The 23,573-nt window shown below is 54.9% G+C and overlaps 1 protein-coding gene across 1 annotated transcript in view; it reads right to left on the bottom strand.

Moving 5' to 3' along the window:
* LOC142475345 (uncharacterized) overlaps window positions 1-6,306 on the bottom strand; it is a 34,105-nt gene extending 27,799 nt beyond the window's left edge. Inside the window, exon 1 of the mRNA XM_075581263.1 lies at window positions 5,975-6,306. The gene's annotated coding sequence lies outside the window, so the exon portion shown is untranslated. The remainder of the gene's footprint in view (window positions 1-5,974) is intronic.
* Between the last annotated feature and the right edge of the window lie 17,267 nt (window positions 6,307-23,573).

Raw genomic sequence — 23,573 nt, 5'->3', positions numbered from 1 at the left:
TTCCCGGGCTGCCTGTCCCTATCGGGGATTCACTTCCTTATCCTTCCCGGGCTGCCTGTCCCTATCGGGAAATCTCTTCCTTATCCTTCCCGGGCTGCCTGTCCCTATCGGGGAATCTCTTCCTTATCCTTCCCGGGCTGCCTGTCCCTATCGGGGAATCTCTTCCTTATCCTTCCCGGGCTGCCTGTCCCTATCGGGGAATCTCTTCCTTATCCTTCCCGGGCTGCCTGTCCCTATCGGGGATTCACTTCCTTATCCTTCCCGGGCTGCCTGTCCCTATCGGGGATTCACTTCCTTATCCTTCCCGGGCTGCCTGTCCCTATCGGGGATTCACTTCCTTATCCTTCCCGGGCTGCCTGTCCCTATCGGGGATTCACTTCCTTATCCTTCCCGGGCTGCCTGTCCCTATCGGGGATTCACTTCCTTATCCCTCCCGGGCTGCCTGTCCCTATCGGGGATTCACTTCCTTATCCTTCCCGGGCTGCCTGTCCCTATCGGGGATTCTCTTCCTTATCCTTCCCGGGCTGCCTGTCCCTATCGGGGATTCTCTTCCTTATCCTTCCCGGGCTGCCTGTCACTATCGGGGATTCTCTTCCTTATCCTTCCCGGGCTGCCTGTCACTATCGGGGATTCTCTTCCTTATCCTTCCCGGGCTGCCTGTCACTATCGGGGATTCACTTCCTTATCCTTCCCGGGCTGCCTGTCCCTATCGGGGATTCACTTCCTTATCCTTCCCGGGCTGCCTGTCCCTATCGGGGATTCACTTCCTTATCCTTCCCGGGCTGCCTGTCCCTATCGGGGATTCACTTCCTTATCCTTCCCGGGCTGCCTGTCCCTATCGGGGATTCACTTCCTTATCCTTCCCGGGCTGCCTGTCCCTATCGGGGATTCACTTCCTTATCCTTCCCGGGCTGCCTGTCCCTATCGGAGATTCTCTTCCTTATCCTTCCCGGGCTGCCTGTCCCTATCGGGGGATTCACTTCCTTATCCTTCCCGGGCTGCCTGTCCCTATCGGGGATTCACTTCCTTATCCTTCCCGGGCTGCCTGTCCCTATCGGAGAATCTCTTTCTTATCCTTCCCGGGCTGCCTGTCCCTATCGGGGAATCTCTTCCTTATCCTTCCCGGGCTGCCTGTCCCTATCGGGGAATCTCTTCCTTATCCTTCCCGGGCTGCCTGTCCCTATCGGGGAATCTCTTCCTTATCCTTCCCGGGCTGCCTGTCCCTATCGGGAATTCACTTCCTTATCCTTCCCGGGCTGCCTGTCCCTATCGGGGATTCACTTCCTTATCCTTCCCGGGCTGCCTGTCACTATCGGGGATTCACTTCCTTATCCTTCCCGGGCTGCCTGTCCCTATCGGGGATTCACTTCCTTATCCTTCCCGGGCTGCCTGTCCCTATCGGGGATTCACTTCCTTATCCTTCCCGGGCTGCCTGTCCCTATCGGGGATTCTCTTCCTTATCCTTCCCGGGCTGCCTGTCACTATCGGGGATTCTCTTCCTTATCCTTCCCGGGCTGCCTGTCCCTATCGGGGATTCACTTCCTTATCCTTCCCGGGCTGCCTGTCCCTATCGGGGATTCACTTCCTTATCCTTCCCGGGCTGCCTGTCCCTATCGGGGATTCACTTCCTTATCCTTCCCGGGCTGCCTGTCCCTATCGGGGATTCACTTCCTTATCCTTCCCGGGCTGCCTGTCCCTATCGGGGATTCACTTCCTTATCCTTCCCGGGCTGCCTGTCCCTATCGGGGATTCTCTTCCTTATCCTTCCCGGGCTGCCTGTCCCTATCGGGGATTCTCTTCCTTATCCTTCCCGGGCTGCCTGTCACTATCGGGGATTCACTTCCTTATCCTTCCCGGGCTGCCTGTCCCTATCGGGGATTCACTTCCTTATCCTTCCCGGGCTGCCTGTCCCTATCGGGGATTCACTTCCTTATCCTTCCCGGGCTGCCTGTCCCTATCGGGGATTCACTTCCTTATCCTTCCCGGGCTGCCTGTCCCTATCGGGGATTCACTTCCTTATCCTTCCCGGGCTGCCTGTCCCTATCGGGGAATCTCTTCCTTATCCTTCCCGGGCTGCCTGTCCCTATCGGGGATTCACTTCCTTATCCTTCCCGGGCTGCCTGTCCCTATCGGGGAATCTCTTCCTTATCCTTCCCGGGCTGCCTGTCCCTATCGAGGATTCACTTCCTTATCCTTCCCGGGCTGCCTGTCCCTATCGGGGAATCTCTTCCTTATCCTTCCCGGGCTGCCTGTCCCTATCGGGGATTCACTTCCTTATCCTTCCCGGGCTGCCTGTCCCTATCGGGGAATCTCTTCCTTATCCTTCCCGGGCTGCCTGTCCCTATCGGGGATTCACTTCCTTATCCTTCCCGGGCTGCCTGTCCCTATCGGGGATTCACTTCCTTATCCTTCCCGGGCTGCCTGTCCCTATCGGGGAATCTCTTCCTTATCCTTCCCGGGCTGCCTGTCCCTATCGGGGAATCTCTTCCTTATCCTTCCCGGGCTGCCTGTCCCTATCGGGGAATCTCTTCCTTATCCTTCCCGGGCTGCCTGTCCCTATCGGGGATTCACTTCCTTATCCTTCCCGGGCTGCCTGTCCCTATCGAGGATTCACTTCCTTATCCTTCCCGGGCTGCCTGTCCCTATCGAGGATTCACTTCCTTATCCTTCCCGGGCTGCCTGTCCCTATCGGGGAATCTCTTCCTTATCCTTCCCGGGCTGCCTGTCCCTATCGGGGATTCACTTCCTTATCCTTCCCGGGCTGCCTGTCACTATCAGGGATTCACTTCCTTATCCTTCCCGGGCTGCCTGTCCCTATCGGGGATAGTATAATGGTAATGATTATTGTTATTATTAGTATAAGTAATGAATATTATTATTAGTAGTAATAGTATAACTGTAATGAATATTATTAGTATAACTGTAACTATTATTAGTAGTATAACGCTGATATTATTAGTATAATTGTACTTATTATTATTAGAATAACTGTAATTATAATCGTTGCAGTTACACTAATTCTAAAACATTAGGAGAATTAAAGCATGAATATTATTATTATTATAACTATAATGACTATTAGTACAAGTATTAACATTAGGAGAATTAATGTATTGTTTTTATAACTAATGAATAATATTATTAGTATAACTGTAATGAATATTATAACTGTAATTAATAGTAGTAGTAGTTGTATTAACATTAGGAGCACTAATGTATTATTATTATTATTTTTAGGGAGAATTAATGCATTATTATTATTATTATTATTAGGGAGAATTAATGCATGATTATTATTATTATTAACATAAGAAGTAATGCATGATTATTATTAACATTAGGAGAATGAATGCATGATTATTATTAACATTATGAAATTTAATGCATGATGATTATTATTAGGGATAATTAATGCATTGTTATTTTTATGATTATTATTATTAGGGATAATTAATGCATGATTATTATTATTAGGGAGAATTAATTCATGATTAGTATTATTATTAGGGAGAATTAATGCATGATTATTATTATTATTATTATTTTTAGGGAGAATTAATGCATGCTCATTATTATTATTCGGGAGAATTAATTCATGATTATTATTAGGGAGAAATAATTCATTATTATTATTATTAGGGATAGTTAATGCATGATTATTATTAACATTAGGAGAATTAATGCATGATTATAATTATTAGGGAGAATTAATGCATGATGCATGATTATTATTAGGGAGAATTAATGCATGATTATTATTATTAGGGATAATGAATGCATGATTATTATTATTAGGGATAATTAATGGATGATTATTATTATTAGGGAGAATTAATGCATGATTATAATTAATAGGGTTAATTAATGCATGATTATTATTAATAGGGTTAATTAATGCATGATTATTATTATTAGGGATAATTAATGCATGATTATTATTAGGGATAATTAATGCATGATTATTATTAACATTAGGAGAATTAATGCAAGATTATAATTATTAGGGAGAATTAATGCATGATTATTATTATTAGGGAGAATTAATTCATGATGCATGATTACTAGGTATAATTAATGCATGATTATTATTATTAGGGATAATTAATGGATGATTACTATTATTAGGGAGAATTAATGCATGATTATTATTAATAGGGTTAATTAATGCATGATTATTATTAGGGATAATTAATGCATGATTATTATTATTAGGGAGAATTAATGCATGATTATTATTAATATGGTTAATTAATGCATGATTATAATTATTAGGGTTAATTAATGCATGATTATTATTAGGGATAATTAATGCATGATTATTATTATTAGGGAGAATTAATGCATGATTATTATTAATAGGGTTAATTAATGCATGATTATAATTATTAGGGTTAATTAATGCATGATTATAATTAATAGGGTTAATTAATGCACAATTATTATTAGGGATAATTAATGCATGATTATTATTATTAGGGAGAATTAATGCATGATTATTATTAATAGGGTTAATTAATGCATGATTATTATTAGGGATAATTAATGCATGATTATTATTATTAGGGAGAATTAATGCATGATTATTATTAGGGATAATTAATGCATGATTATTATTATTAGGGAGAATTAATGCATGATTATTATTAATAGGGTTAATTAATGCATGATAATAATTATTAGGGTTAATTAATGCATGATTATAATTAATAGGGTTAATTAATGCACAATTATTATTAGGGATAATTAATGCATGATTATTATTATTAGGGAGAATTAATGCATGATTATTATTAATAGGGTTAATTAATGCATGATTATTATTAATAGGGTTAATTAATGCATGATTATAATTAATAGGGTTAATTAATGCACGGTTATTATTAGGGATAATTAATGCATGATAATTATTAGGGTTAATTAATGCATGACTATTATTAATAGGGTTAATTAATGCATGATTATTATTAGGGATAATTAATGCATGATTATTATTATTAGGGAGAATTAATGCATGACTATTATTAATAGGGTTAATTAATGCATGATTATTATTAGGGATAATTAATGCATGATTATAATTATTAGGGTTAATTAATGCATGATTATAATTATTAGGGTTAATTAATGCATGATTATAATTATTAGGGATTATTAATGAATGATTATTATTAGGGATTATTAATGATTAGAATGAGTACAATTAGTCACTTCCCGTCTCCTGTCTGTGACGTCACCCAGCCCGCCTTTATTCTGCAGTGACATCACAGAGGCGGGATTTTCAGGCTGAGTGACGCACCAACGTCACTTCCCGCCTCCTACCTGTGACGTCACTTCCCAGGCGGGGCTGTCCTCGCCCAGGACACTGAAGGGGCGGAGCTTCCCTTCTCCAGGAGATGCTAGCGTCACTGGCGGGGGGTGGAGCTCTCACTTCTGTGTGACAGCTGTCACTGAGTGGGCGTGTTTTCCCTGTGCAATAATCAGCGTTCTGCGTCCCTTGTGGGGGCGGGGTCTTCTCAGCTCAGTGACATGCCGCGAGACTAGGGGGGGCGGGGTCTCAGGGAGTGTGTGGGCGGGGTCTGTGTGTCGGATGTCAGTATGCGTGTCAGTGTGTGGGCGGGGTCTCGTTTAAGTAACAGTGTGTGGGCGGCGTCTCAGCGTGTGTGACAGTGTGTGGGCGGGGTCTCAGCGTGTGAGTGACAGTGTGTGGGCGGGGTCTCAGCGTGTGAGTGACAGTGTGTGGGCGGGGTCTCAGCGTGTGAGTGACAGTGTGTGGGCGGGGTCTCAGCGTGTGAGTGACAGTGTGTTGCCGGGGTCTCCACTCCGCGTGTGATGTCACAATGTGGGCGGGGTTTCCCGGTGGGTAATGGCGGCGGTGGCCGCCGGGTGAAGCAGCGGGAGCAGGACCCGGCCTCCTCCCCCCTCCCTGTATGTATATAGCTGTATAACACACAGTCTGACCCCTCACACTTCCAACCTTCCACACGCTCTGTGCCTCGCGCCGCTTCCGGTGTGTGACCCGAGCCGCTTCCTGTCTGTTCCCCGCGCCGCTTCCGGTGTGTGCCCCGAGCCGCTTCCGGTGTGTGCCCCGCGCCGCTTCCGGTGTGTGCCCCGAGCCGCTTCCGCTCTGTGCCTCGCGCCGCTTCCGGTGTGTGACCCGAGCCGCTTCCTGTCTGTTCCCCGCGCCGCTTCCGGTGTGTGCCCCGAGCCGCTTCCGGTGTGTGCCCCGAGCCGCTTCCGGTGTGTGCCCCGCGCCGCTTCCGGTGTGTGCCTCGAGCCGCTTCCGCTCTGTGCCCCGCGCCGCTTCCGCTCTGTGCCCCGCGCCGCTTCCGCTCTGTGCCCCGCGCCGCTTCCACTCTGTCCCGCGCCGCTTCCGCTCTGTGCCCCGCGCCGCTTCCGGTGTGTGCCTCGAGCCGCTTCCGCTCTGTGCCCCGCGCCGCTTCCGCTCTGTGCCCCGCGCCGCTTCCGCTCTGTGCCCCGCGCCGCTTCCACTCTGTCCCGCGCCGCTTCCGCTCTGTGACCCGCGCCGCTTCCTGTCTGAGCCCCGCGCCGCTACCTGTCTGAGCCCCGCGCCGCTTCCGTTCTGTGCCCCGCGCCGCTTCCGCTCTGTGCCCCGCGCCGCTTCCTGTCTGAGCCCCGCGCCGCTTCCGCTCTGTGACCCGCGCCGCTTCCTGTCTGAGCCCCGCGCCGCTACCTGTCTGAGCCCCGCGCCGCTTCCGTTCTGTGCCCCGCGCCGCTTCCGCTCTGTGCCCCGCGCCGCTACCTGTCTGAGCCCCGCGCCGCTTCCGTTCTGTGCCCCGCGCCGCTTCCGCTCTGTGCCCCGCGCCGCTTCCTGTCTGAGCCCCGCGCCGCTTCCGCTCTGTGCCCCGCGCCGCTTCCGCTCTGTCCCGCGCGCCGCTTCCGCTCTGTGCCCCGCGCCGCTTCCGCTCTGTGCCCCGCGCCGCTTCCGCTCTGTGCCCCGCGCCGCTTCCGCTCTGTGCCCCGCGCCGCTTCCGCTCTGTGCCCCGCGCCGCTTCCTGTCTGAGCCCCGCGCCGCTTCCTGTCTGTTCCCCGCGCCGCTACCTGTCTGAGCCCCGCGCCGCTTCCGCTCTGTGCCCCGCGCCGCTTCCTGTCTGAGCCCCGCGCCGCTTCCGCTCTGTGCCCCGCGCCGCTTCCGCTCTGTCCCGCGCGCCGCTTCCGCTCTGTGCCCCGCGCCGCTTCCGCTCTGTGCCCCGCGCCGCTTCCGCTCTGTGCCCCGCGCCGCTTCCGCTCTGTGCCCCGCGCCGCTTCCGCTCTGTGCCCCGCGCCGCTTCCGCTCTGTGCCCCGCGCCGCTTCCGCTCTGTCCCGCGCCGCTTCCGCTCTGTGCCCCGCGCCGCTTCCGCTCTGTGACCCGCGCCGCTTCCTGTCTGAGCCCCGCGCCGCTACCTGTCTGAGCCCCGCGCCGCTTCCGTTCTGTGCCCCGCGCCGCTTCCGCTCTGTGCCCCGCGCCGCTTCCTGTCTGAGCCCCGCGCCGCTTCCGCTCTGTGCCCCGCGCCGCTTCCGCTCTGTCCCGCGCGCCGCTTCCGCTCTGTGCCCCGCGCCGCTTCCGCTCTGTGCCCCGCGCCGCTTCCGCTCTGTGCCCCGCGCCGCTTCATGTCTGTTCCCCGCGCCGCTTCCGCTCTGTGCCCCGCGCCGCTTCCTGTCTGAGCCCCGCGCCGCTTCCTGTCTGTTCCCCGCGCCGCTACCTGTCTGAGCCCCGCGCCGCTTCCGCTCTGTGCCCCGCGCCGCTTCCTGTCTGAGCCCCGCGCCGCTTCCGCTCTGTGCCCCGCGCCGCTTCCGCTCTGTCCCGCGCGCCGCTTCCGCTCTGTGCCCCGCGCCGCTTCCGCTCTGTGCCCCGCGCCGCTTCCGCTCTGTGCCCCGCGCCGCTTCCGCTTTGTGCCCCGCGCCGCTTCCGCTCTGTGCCCCGCGCCGCTTCCGCTCTGTGCCCCGCGCCGCTTCCGCTCTGTGCCCCGCGCCGCTTCCTGTCTGAGCCCCGCGCCGCTTCCGCTCTGTGCCCCGCGCCGCTTCCGCTCTGTGACCCGCGCCGCTTCCTGTCTGAGCCCCGCGCCGCTACCTGTCTGAGCCCCGCGCCGCTTCCGTTCTGTGCCCCGCGCCGCTTCCGCTCTGTGCCCCGCGCCGCTTCCTGTCTGAGCCCCGCGCCGCTTCCGCTCTGTGACCCGCGCCGCTTCCTGTCTGAGCCCCGCGCCGCTACCTGTCTGAGCCCCGCGCCGCTTCCGTTCTGTGCCCCGCGCCGCTTCCGCTCTGTGCCCCGCGCCGCTACCTGTCTGAGCCCCGCGCCGCTTCCGTTCTGTGCCCCGCGCCGCTTCCGCTCTGTGCCCCGCGCCGCTTCCTGTCTGAGCCCCGCGCCGCTTCCGCTCTGTGCCCCGCGCCGCTTCCGCTCTGTCCCGCGCGCCGCTTCCGCTCTGTGCCCCGCGCCGCTTCCGCTCTGTGCCCCGCGCCGCTTCCGCTCTGTGCCCCGCGCCGCTTCCGCTCTGTGCCCCGCGCCGCTTCCGCTCTGTGCCCCGCGCCGCTTCCTGTCTGAGCCCCGCGCCGCTTCCTGTCTGTTCCCCGCGCCGCTACCTGTCTGAGCCCCGCGCCGCTTCCGCTCTGTGCCCCGCGCCGCTTCCTGTCTGAGCCCCGCGCCGCTTCCGCTCTGTGCCCCGCGCCGCTTCCGCTCTGTCCCGCGCGCCGCTTCCGCTCTGTGCCCCGCGCCGCTTCCGCTCTGTGCCCCGCGCCGCTTCCGCTCTGTGCCCCGCGCCGCTTCCGCTCTGTGCCCCGCGCCGCTTCCGCTCTGTGCCCCGCGCCGCTTCCGCTCTGTGCCCCGCGCCGCTTCCGCTCTGTCCCGCGCCGCTTCCGCTCTGTGCCCCGCGCCGCTTCCGCTCTGTGACCCGCGCCGCTTCCTGTCTGAGCCCCGCGCCGCTACCTGTCTGAGCCCCGCGCCGCTTCCGTTCTGTGCCCCGCGCCGCTTCCGCTCTGTGCCCCGCGCCGCTTCCTGTCTGAGCCCCGCGCCGCTTCCGCTCTGTGCCCCGCGCCGCTTCCGCTCTGTCCCGCGCGCCGCTTCCGCTCTGTGCCCCGCGCCGCTTCCGCTCTGTGCCCCGCGCCGCTTCCGCTCTGTGCCCCGCGCCGCTTCATGTCTGTTCCCCGCGCCGCTTCCGCTCTGTGCCCCGCGCCGCTTCCTGTCTGAGCCCCGCGCCGCTTCCTGTCTGTTCCCCGCGCCGCTACCTGTCTGAGCCCCGCGCCGCTTCCGCTCTGTGCCCCGCGCCGCTTCCTGTCTGAGCCCCGCGCCGCTTCCGCTCTGTGCCCCGCGCCGCTTCCGCTCTGTCCCGCGCGCCGCTTCCGCTCTGTGCCCCGCGCCGCTTCCGCTCTGTGCCCCGCGCCGCTTCCGCTCTGTGCCCCGCGCCGCTTCCGCTTTGTGCCCCGCGCCGCTTCCGCTCTGTGCCCCGCGCCGCTTCCGCTCTGTGCCCCGCGCCGCTTCCGCTCTGTGCCCCGCGCCGCTTCCTGTCTGAGCCCCGCGCCGCTTCCGCTCTGTGCCCCGCGCCGCTTCCGCTCTGTCCCGCGCGCCGCTTCCGCTCTGTGCCCCGCGCCGTTCCGCTCTGTGCCCCGCGCCGCTTCCGCTCTGTGCCCCGCGCCGCTTCCGCTCTGTGCCCCGCGCCGCTTCCGCTCTGTGCCCCGCGCCGCTTCCTGTCTGAGCCCCGCGCCGCTTCCGCTCTGTCCCGCGCGCCGCTTCCGCTCTGTGCCCCGCGCCGCTTCCGCTCTGTGCCCCGCGCCGCTTCCGCTCTGTGCCCCGCGCCGCTTCCGCTCTGTGCCCCGCGCCGCTTCCGCTCTGTGCCCCGCGCCGCTTCCTGTCTGAGCCCCGCGCCACTTCCGCTCTGTTCCCCGCGCCGCTTCCTGTCTGAGCCCCGCGCCGCTTCCGCTCTGTGCCCCGCGCCGCTTCCTGTCTGTTCCCCGCGCCGCTTCCGCTCTGTGCCCCGAGCCGCTTCCGCTCTGTGCCCCGCGCCGCTTCCTGTCTGAGCCCCGCGCCGCTTCCTGTCTGTTCCCCGCGCCGCTTCCTGTCTGAGCCCCGCGCCGCTTCCTGTGTGAGCCCCGCGCCGCTTCCGCTCTGTGCCCCGCGCCGCTTCCGCTCTGTGCCCCGCGCCGCTTCCTGTCTGAGCCCCGCGCCGCTTCCGCTCTGTGCCCCGCGCCGCTTCCTGTCTGAGCCCCGCGCCGCTTCCTGTCTGTTCCCCGCGCCGCTTCCTGTCTGAGCCCCGCGCCGCTACCTGTCTGAGCCCCGCGCCGCTTCCGCTCTGTGCCCCGCGCCGCTTCCTGTCTGAGCCCCGCGCCGCTTCCTGTCTGAGCCCCGCGCCGCTTCCGCTCTGTGCCCCGCGCCGCTTCCGCTCTGTCCCGCGCGCCGCTTCCGCTCTGTGCCCCGCGCCGCTTCCGCTCTGTGCCCCGCGCCGCTTCCGCTCTGTGCCCCGCGCCGCTTCCGCTCTGTGCCCCGCGCCGCTTCCGCTCTGTGCCCCGCGCCGCTTCCGCTCTGTGCCCCGCGCCGCTTCCGCTCTGTGCCCCGCGCCGCTTCCGCTCTGTTCCCCGCGCCGCTTCCTGTCTGAGCCCCGCGCCGCTTCCGCTCTGTGCCCCGCGCCGCTTCCGCTCTGTCCCCCGCGCCGCTTCCGCTCTGTGCCCCGCGCCGTTCCGCTCTGTGCCCCGCGCCGCTTCCGCTCTGTGCCCCGCGCCGCTTCCGCTCTGTGCCCCGCGCCGCTTCCGCTCTGTGCCCCGCGCCGCTTCCGCTCTGTGCCCCGCGCCGCTTCCGCTCTGTGCCCCGCGCCGCTTCCGCTCTGTGCCCCGCGCCGCTTCCTGTCTGAGCCCCGCGCCGCTTCCGCTCTGTCCCGCGCGCCGCTTCCGCTCTGTGCCCCGCGCCGCTTCCGCTCTGTGCCCCGCGCCGCTTCCGCTCTGTGCCCCGCGCCGCTTCCGCTCTGTGCCCCGCGCCGCTTCCGCTCTGTGCCCCGCGCCGCTTCCTGTCTGAGCCCCGCGCCGCTTCCGCTCTGTTCCCCGCGCCGCTTCCTGTCTGAGCCCCGCGCCGCTTCCGCTCTGTGCCCCGCGCCGCTTCCTGTCTGTTCCCCGCGCCGCTTCCGCTCTGTGCCCCGAGCCGCTTCCGCTCTGTGCCCCGAGCCGCTTCCGCTCTGTGCCCCGCGCCGCTTCCTGTCTGAGCCCCGCGCCGCTTCCTGTCTGTTCCCCGCGCTGCTTCCTGTCTGAGCCCCGCGCCGCTTCCGCTCTGTGCCCCGCGCCGCTTCCGCTCTGTGCCCCGCGCCGCTTCCTGTCTGAGCCCCGCGCCGCTTCCGCTCTGTGCCCCGCGCCGCTTCCGCTCTGTCCCGCGCGCCGCTTCCGCTCTGTGCCCCGCGCCGCTTCCGCTCTGTGCCCCGCGCCGCTTCCGCTCTGTGCCCCGCGCCGCTTCCGCTCTGTGCCCCGCGCCGCTTCCGCTCTGTGCCCCGCGCCGCTTCCGCTCTGTGCCCCGCGCCGCTTCCGCTCTGTGCCCCGCGCCGCTTCCGTTCTGTGCCCCGCGCCGCTTCCTGTCTGTTCCCCGCGCCGCTTCCTGTCTGTGCCCCGCGCCGCTTCCGCTCTGTTCCCCGCGCCGCTTCCTGTCTGAGCCCCGCGCCGCTTCCGCTCTGTGCCCCGCGCCGCTTCCGCTCTGTGCCCCGCGCCGCTTCCGCTCTGTGCCCCGCGCCGCTTCCTGTCTGAGCCCCGCGCCGCTTCCTGTCTGTTCCCCGCGCCGCTTCCGTTCTGTTCCCCGCGCCGCTTCCGTTCTGTTCCCCGCGCCGCTTCCGTTCTGTGCCCCGCGCCGCTTCCGTTCTGTCCCGCGCCGCTTCCGTTCTGTGCCCCGCGCCGCTTCCGTTCTGTTCCCCGCGCCGCTTCCGTTCTGTTCCCCGCGCCGCTTCCGCTCTGTGCCCCGCGCCGCTTCCTGTCTGTTCCCCGCGCCGCTTCCGCTCTGTTCCCCGCGCCGCTTCCGTTCTGTGCCCCGCGCCGCTTCCGCTCTGTGCCCCGCGCCGCTTCCGTTCTGTGCCCCGCGCCGCTTCCTGTCTGTGCCCCGCGCCGCTTCCTGTCTGTGCCCCGCGCCGCTTCCGCTCTGTGCCCCGCGCCGCTTCCGCTCTGTGCCCCGCGCCGCTTCCGTTCTGTGCCCCGCGCCGCTTCCTGTCTGAGCCCCGCTTCCTGTCTGTGTCCCGCGCCGCTTCCTGTCTGTGCCCCGCGCCGCTTCCTGTCTGTGCCCCGCTTCCTGTCTGTGCCCCGCTTCCTGTCTGAGCCCCGCCCACTCCTCACCCACAATCAGTGCTGTAGTATTAGATAACTCTCACTGCATTTTATTAACATTTTTATTCATCTCTTAATGCCGCTATTAAAGAGTTTCTGATTTATATAGCAGTTCCCCCCCCCCCCCCCGCAGTTCTCCCCCCCCCCCCGCAGTTCTCCCCCCCCCCCCCGCAGTTCTCCCCCCCCCCCGCAGTTCTCCCCCCCCCCCGCAGTTCTCCCCCCCCCGCAGTTCTCCCCCCCCCCCCCAGCAGTACAAGATCTCTGTAACACTTTCCTGTTTGTGATATGTTGCCAATGTTCCCAGCAGTTTGAGCTGCAAACTATAACACTGGATAATGTTACCGTAGTAATATAAGGATACATTTGTGGCTGTTGAGTTACACTGACTGAAGGATTGATTTAAACTTAAAGGCGGCCATTATGTTAGGCACACAATCAGTATGGTGACAGACTTATAACAGGAGCACCAAACGATTGCAGCGTAGGAAAGACTGTAAGTTTATACATGGTCACGCGCTTTCCATGTACACATAAGGAGAAAACACGCGGGATGTAGTATTGCTGCTCTGAGACACACGTTTAAATACATACATATACATTAACGTCTACACACACACACACACACTAACGTCTATACACACACACACACACACACACACACACACACGTCTATACACACACATGTCTATACACACACACACACACACACTAACGTCTATACACACACACACACACACACACACACACACACGTCTATACACACACACACGCCGCTGTCTTTATGGTGACAAAAGCATCTTCATTTAGTGACCCACGCAAGAAGAGACCGCTGGGAGAGACAGTCTGAGAGCGCACACAAGGTCACTGTCCCTGGTCACGTCTGGCGGTGACATTACCGTGACCAAAAGAGGCCCGGGCACGCGACGCTCACCGGGGAGAGACGGGCACGAGACGCTCACCGGCGAGAGACGGGCACGAGACGCTCACCGGCGAGAGACGGGCACGAGACGCTCACCGGCGAGAGACTGGGCACGAGACGCTCACTGGGGAGAGACGGGCACGAGACGCTCTCCGGCGAGAGACTGGGCACGAGACGCTCTGGGGAGAGACGGGCACGAGACACTCTCTGGGGAGAGACTGGGCACGAGACGCTCTCCGGGGAGAGACTGGGCACGAGACGCTCTCCGGGGAGAGACTGGGCACGAGACGCTCTCCGGGGAGAGACTGGGCACGAGACGCTGTCCGGGGAGAGACTGGGCACGAGACGCTCTCCGGGGAGAGACTGGGCACGAGACGCTCTCCGGGAGAGACGAACCAAGTCCTGCAAATCGCATCTAGGGAGGCACCAAGCTGGTCCTCCCGTATAAACGTACACATCCTTCAGCTGTAAAGAGTCCGCTGGTGGGGAGGGGGGTGGGGGTAACGGGGATGTTATAAGACGTAGGGGGGTGGGGGTAACGGGGATGTTATAAGACGTAGGGGGGTGGGGGTAACGGGGATGTTATAAGACGTGTAGAGACACTTTCGGGTGTAAAGCCTCGGTTGGGAAATACCACCTGTAACATGAGCGAGAGAGGAGCGGCGACAGCGAGAACGCGTTCATCGGAGACCGCCAAGGCAGGCTTTAGTGCAAGTTGTTCTTGTGAGACACCCTGTCTGAGCGTATCGGGGTGAGAGAGATCTCTCCGCGGGGTCCCCCCCTCACACGCAGCATACGGGGAGACATCGGAAATACAAGGTGGGACAAAGTGTCATTATTCGGAAGCGCGCTTGGGACACAACGCGTACCGCAGAGCAGGAGAAAATACCGATATTGCGCACGCAGCGGTCAGCATTTACCCCTGGGGGTAAGCAAAGAAGGGGGGTAGCCGTATTTTTACTACCCCTGGGGGTAACCGATCCCTGAGAAGAAAGATCCAAAGTACACATCGAGTATGACGTTCCTACCGTCGTAACTGCTAGCGCTGGTAAAATTGCATTTTGGTGTAACAGATCCCTCCCCCCCTATATAGCATAGGGTAACAGATTCCCCCCTATACAGCGTAGGGTAACAGCCCCCCTGTATAGCGTAGGGTAACATCCCCCTATATAGCATAGGGTAACAGATTCCCCCTATACATCGTAGGGTAACAGCCCCCCTATATAGCGTAGGGTAACAGATTCCCCCCTATATAGCGTAGGGTAACAGCCCCCCTATATAGCGTAGGGTAACAGATTCCCCCCTTTATAGCATAGGGTAACAGATCCCCCTATATAGTGTAGGGTAACAGATTCCCCCCTATATAGCGTAGGGTAACAGATTCCCCCCTATATAGCGTAGGGTAACAGATTCCCCCCTATATAGCGTAGGGTAACAGATTCCCCACTATATAGCGTAGGGTAACAGATTCCCCCCTTTATAGCATAGGGTAACAGATCCCCCTATATAGTGTAGGGTAACAGATTCCCCCCTATATAGCGTAGGGTAACAGATTCCCCCCTATATAGCGTAGGGTAACAGATTCCCCCTTTATAGCGTAAGGTAACATCCCCCTATATAGCGTAGGGTAACAGATTCCCCTATATAGCGTAGGGTAACAGATTCCCCCTTTATAGCGTAAGGTAACATCCCCCTATATAGCGTAGGGTAACAGATTCCCCTATATAGCGTAGGGTAACAGATCCCCCCCTATATAGCATAGGGTAACATCCCTCTATATAGCGTAGGGTAACATCCCCCCATATATAGCATAGGGTAACAGATCCCCCCATATATAGCATAGGGTAACAGATCCCCCCATATATAGCATAGGGTAACAGATCCCCCCATATATAGCATAGGGTAACAGATCCCCCCTATATAGCGTAGTGTAACATCCCCCCATATATAGCGTAGGGTAACAGATCCCCCCCTATATAGCATAGGGTAACAGATCTCTCCCCCTCTATATAGTGTAGTGTAACAGATCCCCCTATAAAACGTGGGGTAACCGATCTCCCCCCCCATAAAGTATAGAGTCACAGATCCCCTATATTGCATAGGGTAACAGATCCTTATAAAGCGTGGGGTCACAGATCCCCTGTAAAGCGCAGCGTCACAGGCCCGTATAAAGCGCGGTGACGCTCGCACACAGCTGGTGACGATGTTTGCCGTGGGATTGAACATCCGGTGATTACGTGACTCCTGGGTGTAACATTTAATTACGAGATCGGAGGAGAACCATTCAACGTGGAGACACTCAGACGCAACGACAGAGGGGGTGGGAACGTACACCCGAGTGTGATCTGTCCCAAGGGGAATACCTCCGGGGTGAGAGAGACCTTCCCAAACATTAAGCCACGGGAGGAGGGATCCTACCGTCGGAGTTTATACACCTTGGCCCTAAAGTATCGGTGAAGGAGATCGGTATAAACCCGCCTGGCGCAGGGAAAGGAGGCGCGTCCGATATTCTCCTACACGCGGGAACGGAGGCTGGAGAGAGGTACGAAATGTGGGAGGAATCCCGGGTATACTGTGGGACTGTTATAGGGTCTGTACCTCCGCGTACAGGACAGAGCCCCCTCATATATACCATATATACTGTGGGACTGTTATAGGGTCTGTACCTCCGCGTACAGGACAGAGCCCCCTCATATATACCATATATACTGTGGGATTGTTATAGGGTCTGTACCTCCGTGTACAGGACAGCCCCCTCATATATACCATATATACTGTGGGACTGTTATAGGGTCTGTACCTCCGCGTACAGGACAGAGCCCCCTCATATATACCATATATACTGTGGGACTGTTATAGGGTCTGTACCTCCGCGTACAGGACAGAGCCCCCTCATATATACCATATATACTGTGGGACTGTTATAGGGTCTGTACCTCCGCGTACAGGACAGAGCCCCCTCATATATACCATATATACTGTGGGACTGTTATAGGGTCTGTACCTCCGCGTACAGGACAGAGCCCCCTCATATATACCATATATACTGTGGGACTGTTATAGGGTCTGTACCTCCGCGTACAGGACAGAGCCCCCTCATATATACTATATATACTGTGGGACTGTTATAGGGTCTGTACCTCCGCGTACAGGACAGAGCCCCCTCATATATACCATATATACTGTGGGACTGTTATAGGGTCTGTATCTCCGCGTACAGGACAGAGCCCCCTCATATATACCATATATACTGTGTGACTGTTATAGGGTCTGTACCTCCGCGTACAGGACAGAGCCCCCTCATATATACCATATATACTGTGGGACTGTTATAGGGTCTGTACCTCCGCGTACAGGACAGAGCCCCCTCATATATACCATATATACTGTGGGACTGTTATAGTGTCTGTATCTCCGCGTACAGGACAGAGCCCCCTCATATATACCATATATACTGTGGGACTGTTATAGGGTCTGTACCTCCGCGTACAGGACAGAGCCCCCTCATATATACCATATATACTGTGGGACTGTTATAGGGTCTGTACCTCCGCGTACAGGACAGAGCCCCCTCATATATACCATATATACTGTGGGACTGTTATAGGGTCTGTATCTCCGCGTACAGGACAGAGCCCCCTCATATATACCATATATACTGTGGGACTGTTATAGGGTCTGTACCTCCGCGTACAGGACAGAGCCCCCTCATATATACCATATATACTGTGGGACTGTTATAGGGTCTGTACCTCCGCGTACAGGACAGAGCCCCCTCATATATACTATATATACTGTGGGACTGTTATAGGGTCTGTACCTCCGCGTACAGGACAGAGCCCCCTCATATATACCATATATACTGTGGGACTGTTATAGGGTCTGTATCTCCGCGTACAGGACAGAGCCCCCTCATATATACCATATATACTGTGGGACTGTTATAGGGTCTGTACCTCCGCGTACAGGACAGAGCCCCCTCATATATACCATATATACTGTGGGACTGTTATAGGGTCTGTACCTCCGCGTACAGGACAGAGCCCCCTCATATATACCATATATACTGTGGGACTGTTATAGGGTCTGTACCTCCGCGTACAGGACAGAGCCCCCTCATATATACCATATATACTGTGGGACTGTTATAGGGTCTGTATCTCCGCGTACAGGACAGAGCCCCCTCATATATACCATATATACTGTGGGACTGTTATAGGGTCTGTACCTCCGCGTACAGGACAGAGCCCCCTCATATATACCATATATACTGTGGGACTGTTATAGGGTCTGTATCTCCGCGTACAGGACAGAGCCCCCTCATATATACCATATATACTGTGGGACTGTTATAGGGTCTGTACCTCCGCGTACAGGACAGAGCCCCCTCATATATACCATATATACTGTGGGACTGTTATAGGGTCTGTACCTCCGCGTACAGGACAGAGCCCCCTCATATATACCATATATACTGTGGGACTGTTATAGGGTCTGTACCTCCGCGTACAGGACAGAGCCCCCTCATATATACCATATATACTGTGGGACTGTTATAGGGTCTGTACCTCCGCGTACAGGACAGAGCCCCCTCATATATACCATATATACTGTGGGACTGTTATAGGGTCTGTACCTCCGCGTACAGGACAGAGCCCCCTCATATATACCATATATACTGTGTGACTGTTATAGGGTCTGTATCTCCGCGTACAGGACAGAGCCCCCTCATATATACCATATATACTGTGGGACTGTTATAGGGTCTGTACCTCCGCGTACAGGACAGAGCCCCCTCATATATACCATATATACTGTGGGACTGTTATAGGGTCTGTATCTCCGCGTACAGGACAGAGCCCCCTCATATATACCATATATACTGTGGGACTGTTATAGGGTCTGTATCTCCGCGTACAGGACAGAGCCCCCTCATATATACCATATATACTGTGGGACTGTTATAGGGTCTGTATCTCCGCGTACAGGACAGAGCCCCCTCATATATACCATATATACTGTGGGACTGTTATAGGGTCTGTACCTCCGCGTACAGGACAGAGCCCCCTCATATATACCATATATACTGTGGGACTGTTATAGGGTCTGTACCTCCGCGTACAGGACAGAGCCCCCTCATATATACCATATATACTGTGGGACTGTTATAGGGTCTGTACCTCCGCGTACAGGACAGAGCCCCCTCATATATACCATATATACTGTGGGACTGTTATAGGGTCTGTACCTCCGCGTACAGGACAGAGCCCCCTCATATATACCATATATACTGTGGGACTGTTATAGGGTCTGTACCTCCGCGTACAGGACAGCCCCCTCATATATACCATATATACTGTGGGACTGTTATAGGGTCTGTATCTCCGCGTACAGGACAGAGCCCCCTCATATATACCATATATACTGTGGGACTGTTATAGGGTCTGTACCTCCGCGTACAGGACAGAGCCCCCTCATATATACCATATATACTGTGGGACTGTTATAGGGTCTGTATCTCCGCGTACAGGACAGAGCCCCCTCATATATACCATATATACTGTGGGACTGTTATAGGGTCTGTACCTCCGCGTACAGGACAGAGCCCCCTCATATATACCATATATACTGTGGGACTGTTATAGGGTCTGTATCTCCGCGTACAGGACAGCGCCCCCTCATATATACCATATATACTGTGGGACTGTTATAGGGTCTGTACCTCCGCGTACAGGACAGAGCCCCCTCATATATACCATATATACTGTGGGACTGTTATAGGGTCTGTATCTCCGCGTACAGGACAGAGCCCCCTCATATATACCATATATACTGTGGGACTGTTATAGGGTCTGTATCAGCGTACAGGACAGAGCCCCCTCATATATACCATATATACTGTGGGACTGTTATAGGGTCTGTACCTCCGCGTACAGGACAGCCCCCTCATATATACCATATATACTGTGGGACTGTTATAGGGTCTGTACCTCCGCGTACAGGACAGACCCCTCATATATACCATATATACTGTGGGACTGTTATAGGGTCTGTATCTCCGCGTACAGGACAGAGCCCCCTCATATATACCATATATACTGTGGGACTGTTATAGGGTCTGTACCTCCGCGTACAGGACAGCCCCCTCATATATACCATATATACTGTGGGACTGTTATAGGGTCTGTACCTCCGCGTACAGGACAGAGCCCCCTCATATATACCATATATACTGTGGGACTGTTATAGGGTCTGTACCTCCGCGTACAGGACAGAGCCCCCTCATATATACCATATATACTGTGGGACTGTTATAGGGTCTGTACCTCCGCGTACAGGACAGAGCCCCCTCATATATACCATATATACTGTGGGACTGTTATAGGGTCTGTACCTCCGCGTACAGGACAGAGCCCCCTCATATATACCATATATACTGTGGGACTGTTATAGGGTCTGTACCTCCGCGTACAGGACAGAGCCCCCTCATATATACCATATATACTGTGGGACTGTTATAGGGTCTGTACCTCCGCGTACAGGACAGAGCCCCCTCATATATACCATATATACTGTGGGACTGTTATAGGGTCTGTACCTCCGCGTACAGGACAGAGCCCCCTCATATATACCATATATACTGTGGGACTGTTATAGGGTCTGTACCTCCGCGTACAGGACAGAGCCCCCTCATATATACCATATATACTGTGGGACTGTTATAGGGTCTGTACCTCCGCGTACAGGACAGAGCCCCCTCATATATACCATATATACTGTGTGACTGTTATAGGGTCTGTACCTCCGCGTACAGGACAGAGCCCCCTCATATATACCATATATACTGTGGGACTGTTATAGGGTCTGTACCTCCGCGTACAGGACGAGCCCCCTCATATATACCATATATACTGTGGGACTGTTATAGGGTCTGTACCTCCGCGTACAGGACAGAGCCCCCTCATATATACCATATATACTGTGGGACTGTTATAGGGTCTGTACCTCCGCGTACAGGACAGAGCCCCCTCATATATACCATATATACTGTGGGACTGTTATAGGGTCTGTACCTCCGCGTACAGGACAGAGCCCCCTCATATATACCATATATACTGTGGGACTGTTATAGGGTCTGTACCTCCGCGTACAGGACAGAGCCCCCTCATATATACTATATATACTGTGGGACTGTTATAGGGTCTGTACCTCCGCGTACAGGACAGAGCCCCCTCATATATACCATATATACTGTGGGACTGTTATAGGGTCTGTACCTCCGCGTACAGGACAGAGCCCCCTCATATATACCATATATACTGTGGGACTGTTATAGGGTCTGTACCTCCGCGTACAGGACAGAGCCCCCTCATATATACCATATATACTGTGGGACTGTTATAGGGTCTGTACCTCCGCGTACAGGACAGAGCCCCCTCATATATACCATATATACTGTGGGACTGTTATAGGGTCTGTATCTCCGCGTACAGGACAGAGCCCCCTCATATATACCATATATACTGTGGGACTGTTATAGGGTCTGTACCTCCGCGTACAGGACAGAGCCCCCTCATATATACCATATATACTGTGGGACTGTTATAGGGTCTGTACCTCCGCGTACAGGACAGAGCCCCCTCATATATACCATATATACTGTGGGACTGTTATAGGGTCTGTACCTCCGCGTACAGGACAGAGCCCCCTCATATATACCATATATACTGTGGGACTGTTATAGGGTCTGTATCTCCGCGTACAGGACAGAGCCCCCTCATATGTACCATATATACTGTGGGACTGTTATAGGGTCTGTACCTCCGCGTACAGGACAGCCCCCTCATATATACCATATATACTGTGGGACTGTTATAGGGTCTGTACCTCCGCGTACAGGACAGAGCCCCCTCATATATACCATATATACTGTGGGACTGTTATAGGGTCTGTACCTCCGCGTACAGGACAGAGCCCCCTCATATATACCATATATACTGTGGGACTGTTATAGGGTCTGTACCTCCGCGTACAGGACAGAGCCCCCTCATACAGTATATACCATATATACTGTGGGACTGTTATAGGGTCTGTACCTCCGCGTACAGGACAGCCCCCTCATATATACCATATATACTGTGGGACTGTTATAGGGTCTGTACCTCCGCGTACAGGACAGAGCCCCCTCATATATACCATATATACTGTGGGACTGTTATAGGGTCTGTATCTCCGCGTACAGGACAGAGCCCCCTCATATATACCATATATACTGTGGGACTGTTATAGGGTTTGTATCTCCGCGTACAGGACAGCCCCCTCATATATACCATATATACTGTGGGACTGTTATAGGGTCTGTATCTCCGCGTACAGGACAGGCCCCCTCATATATACCATATATACTGTGGGACTGTTATAGGGTTTGTATCTCCGCGTACAGGACAGCCCCCTCATATATAACCATATATACTGTGGGACTGTTATAGGGTCTGTACCTCCGCGTACAGGACAGCCCCCTCATATATACCATATATACTGTGGGACTGTTATAGGGTCTGTACCTCCGCGTACAGGACAGAGCCCCCTCATATATACCATATATACTGTGGGACTGTTATAGGGTCTGTACCTCCGCGTACAGGACAGAGCCCCCTCATATATACCATATATACTGTGGGACTGTTATAGGGTCTGTATCTCCGCGTACAGGACAGAGCCCCCTCATATATACCATATATACTGTGGGACTGTTATAGGGTCTGTACCTCCGCGTACAGGACAGAGCCCCCTCATATATACCATATATACTGTGTGACTGTTATAGGGTCTGTATCTCCGCGTACAGGACAGAGCCCCCTCATATGTACCATATATACTGTGGGACTGTTATAGGGTCTGTACCTCCGCGTACAGGACAGAGCCCCCTCATATATACCATATATACTGTGGGACTGTTATAGGGTCTGTACCTCCGCGTACAGGACAGAGCCCCCTCATATATACCATATATACTGTGGGACTGTTATAGGGTCTGTACCTCCGCGTACAGGACAGAGCCCCCTCATATATACCATATATACTGTGGGACTGTTATAGGGTCTGTACCTCCGCGTACAGGACAGAGCCCCCTCATATATACCATATATACTGTGGGACTGTTATAGGGTCTGTACCTCCGCGTACAGGACAGAGCCCCCTCATATATACTATATATACTGTGGGACTGTTATAGGGTCTGTACCTCCGCGTACAGGACAGAGCCCCCTCATATATACCATATATACTGTGGGACTGTTATAGGGTCTGTACCTCCGCGTACAGGACAGAGCCCCCTCATATATACCATATATACTGTGGGACTGTTATAGGGTCTGTACCTCCGCGTACAGGACAGAGCCCCCTCATATATACCATATATTCTGTGGGACTGTTATAGGGTCTGTACCTCCGCGTACAGGACAGAGCCCCCTCATATATACCATATATACTGTGGGACTGTTATAGGGTCTGTACCTCCGCGTACAGGACAGAGCCCCCTCATATATACTATATATACTGTGGGACTGTTATAGGGTCTGTACCTCCGCGTACAGGACAGAGCCCCCTCATATATACCATATATACTGTGGGACTGTTATAGGGTCTGTACCTCCGCGTACAGGACAGAGCCCCCTCATATATACCATATATACTGTGGGACTGTTATAGTGTCTGTACCTCCGCGTACAGGACAGAGCCCCCTCATATATACCATATATTCTGTGGGACTGTTATAGGGTCTGTACCTCCGCGTACAGGACAGAGCCCCCTCATATATACTGTAGGACTGTTATAGGGTCTGTACCTCCGCGTACAGGACAGAGCCCCCTCATATATACTATATATACTGTGGGACTGTTATAGGGTCTGTACCTCCGCGTACAGGACAGAGCCCCCTCATATATACCATATATACTGTGGGACTGTTATAGGGTCTGTACCTCCGCGTACAGGACAGAGCCCCCTCATATATACTGTAGGACTGTTATAGGGTCAGTGTCTCCGCTTATAGGATGGAGCCCCCTCATATATCCCATGTATACTATAGGACTGTTATAGGGTCTGTACCTCCGCGTACAGGACAGAGCCCCTCATATATACCATATATTCTGTGGGACTGTTATAGGGTCTGTACCTCCGCGTACAGGACAGAGCCCCCTCATATATACCATATATACTGTGGGACTGTTATAGGGTCTGTATCTCCGCGTACAGGACAGAGCCCCCTCATATATACCATATATACTGTGGGACTGTTATAGGGTCTGTATCTCCGCGTACAGGACAGAGCCCCCTCATATATACCATATATACTGTGGGACTGTTATAGGGTCTGTA

Source organism: Ascaphus truei, unplaced genomic scaffold (genome assembly GCF_040206685.1).
Source record: "Ascaphus truei isolate aAscTru1 unplaced genomic scaffold, aAscTru1.hap1 HAP1_SCAFFOLD_1178, whole genome shotgun sequence".
Classification (NCBI taxonomy): Eukaryota; Metazoa; Chordata; class Amphibia; order Anura; family Ascaphidae; genus Ascaphus; species Ascaphus truei.
Note: the sequence above shows the minus strand (reverse complement) of the source record. Positions and strands in the feature narration are given on the sequence as shown.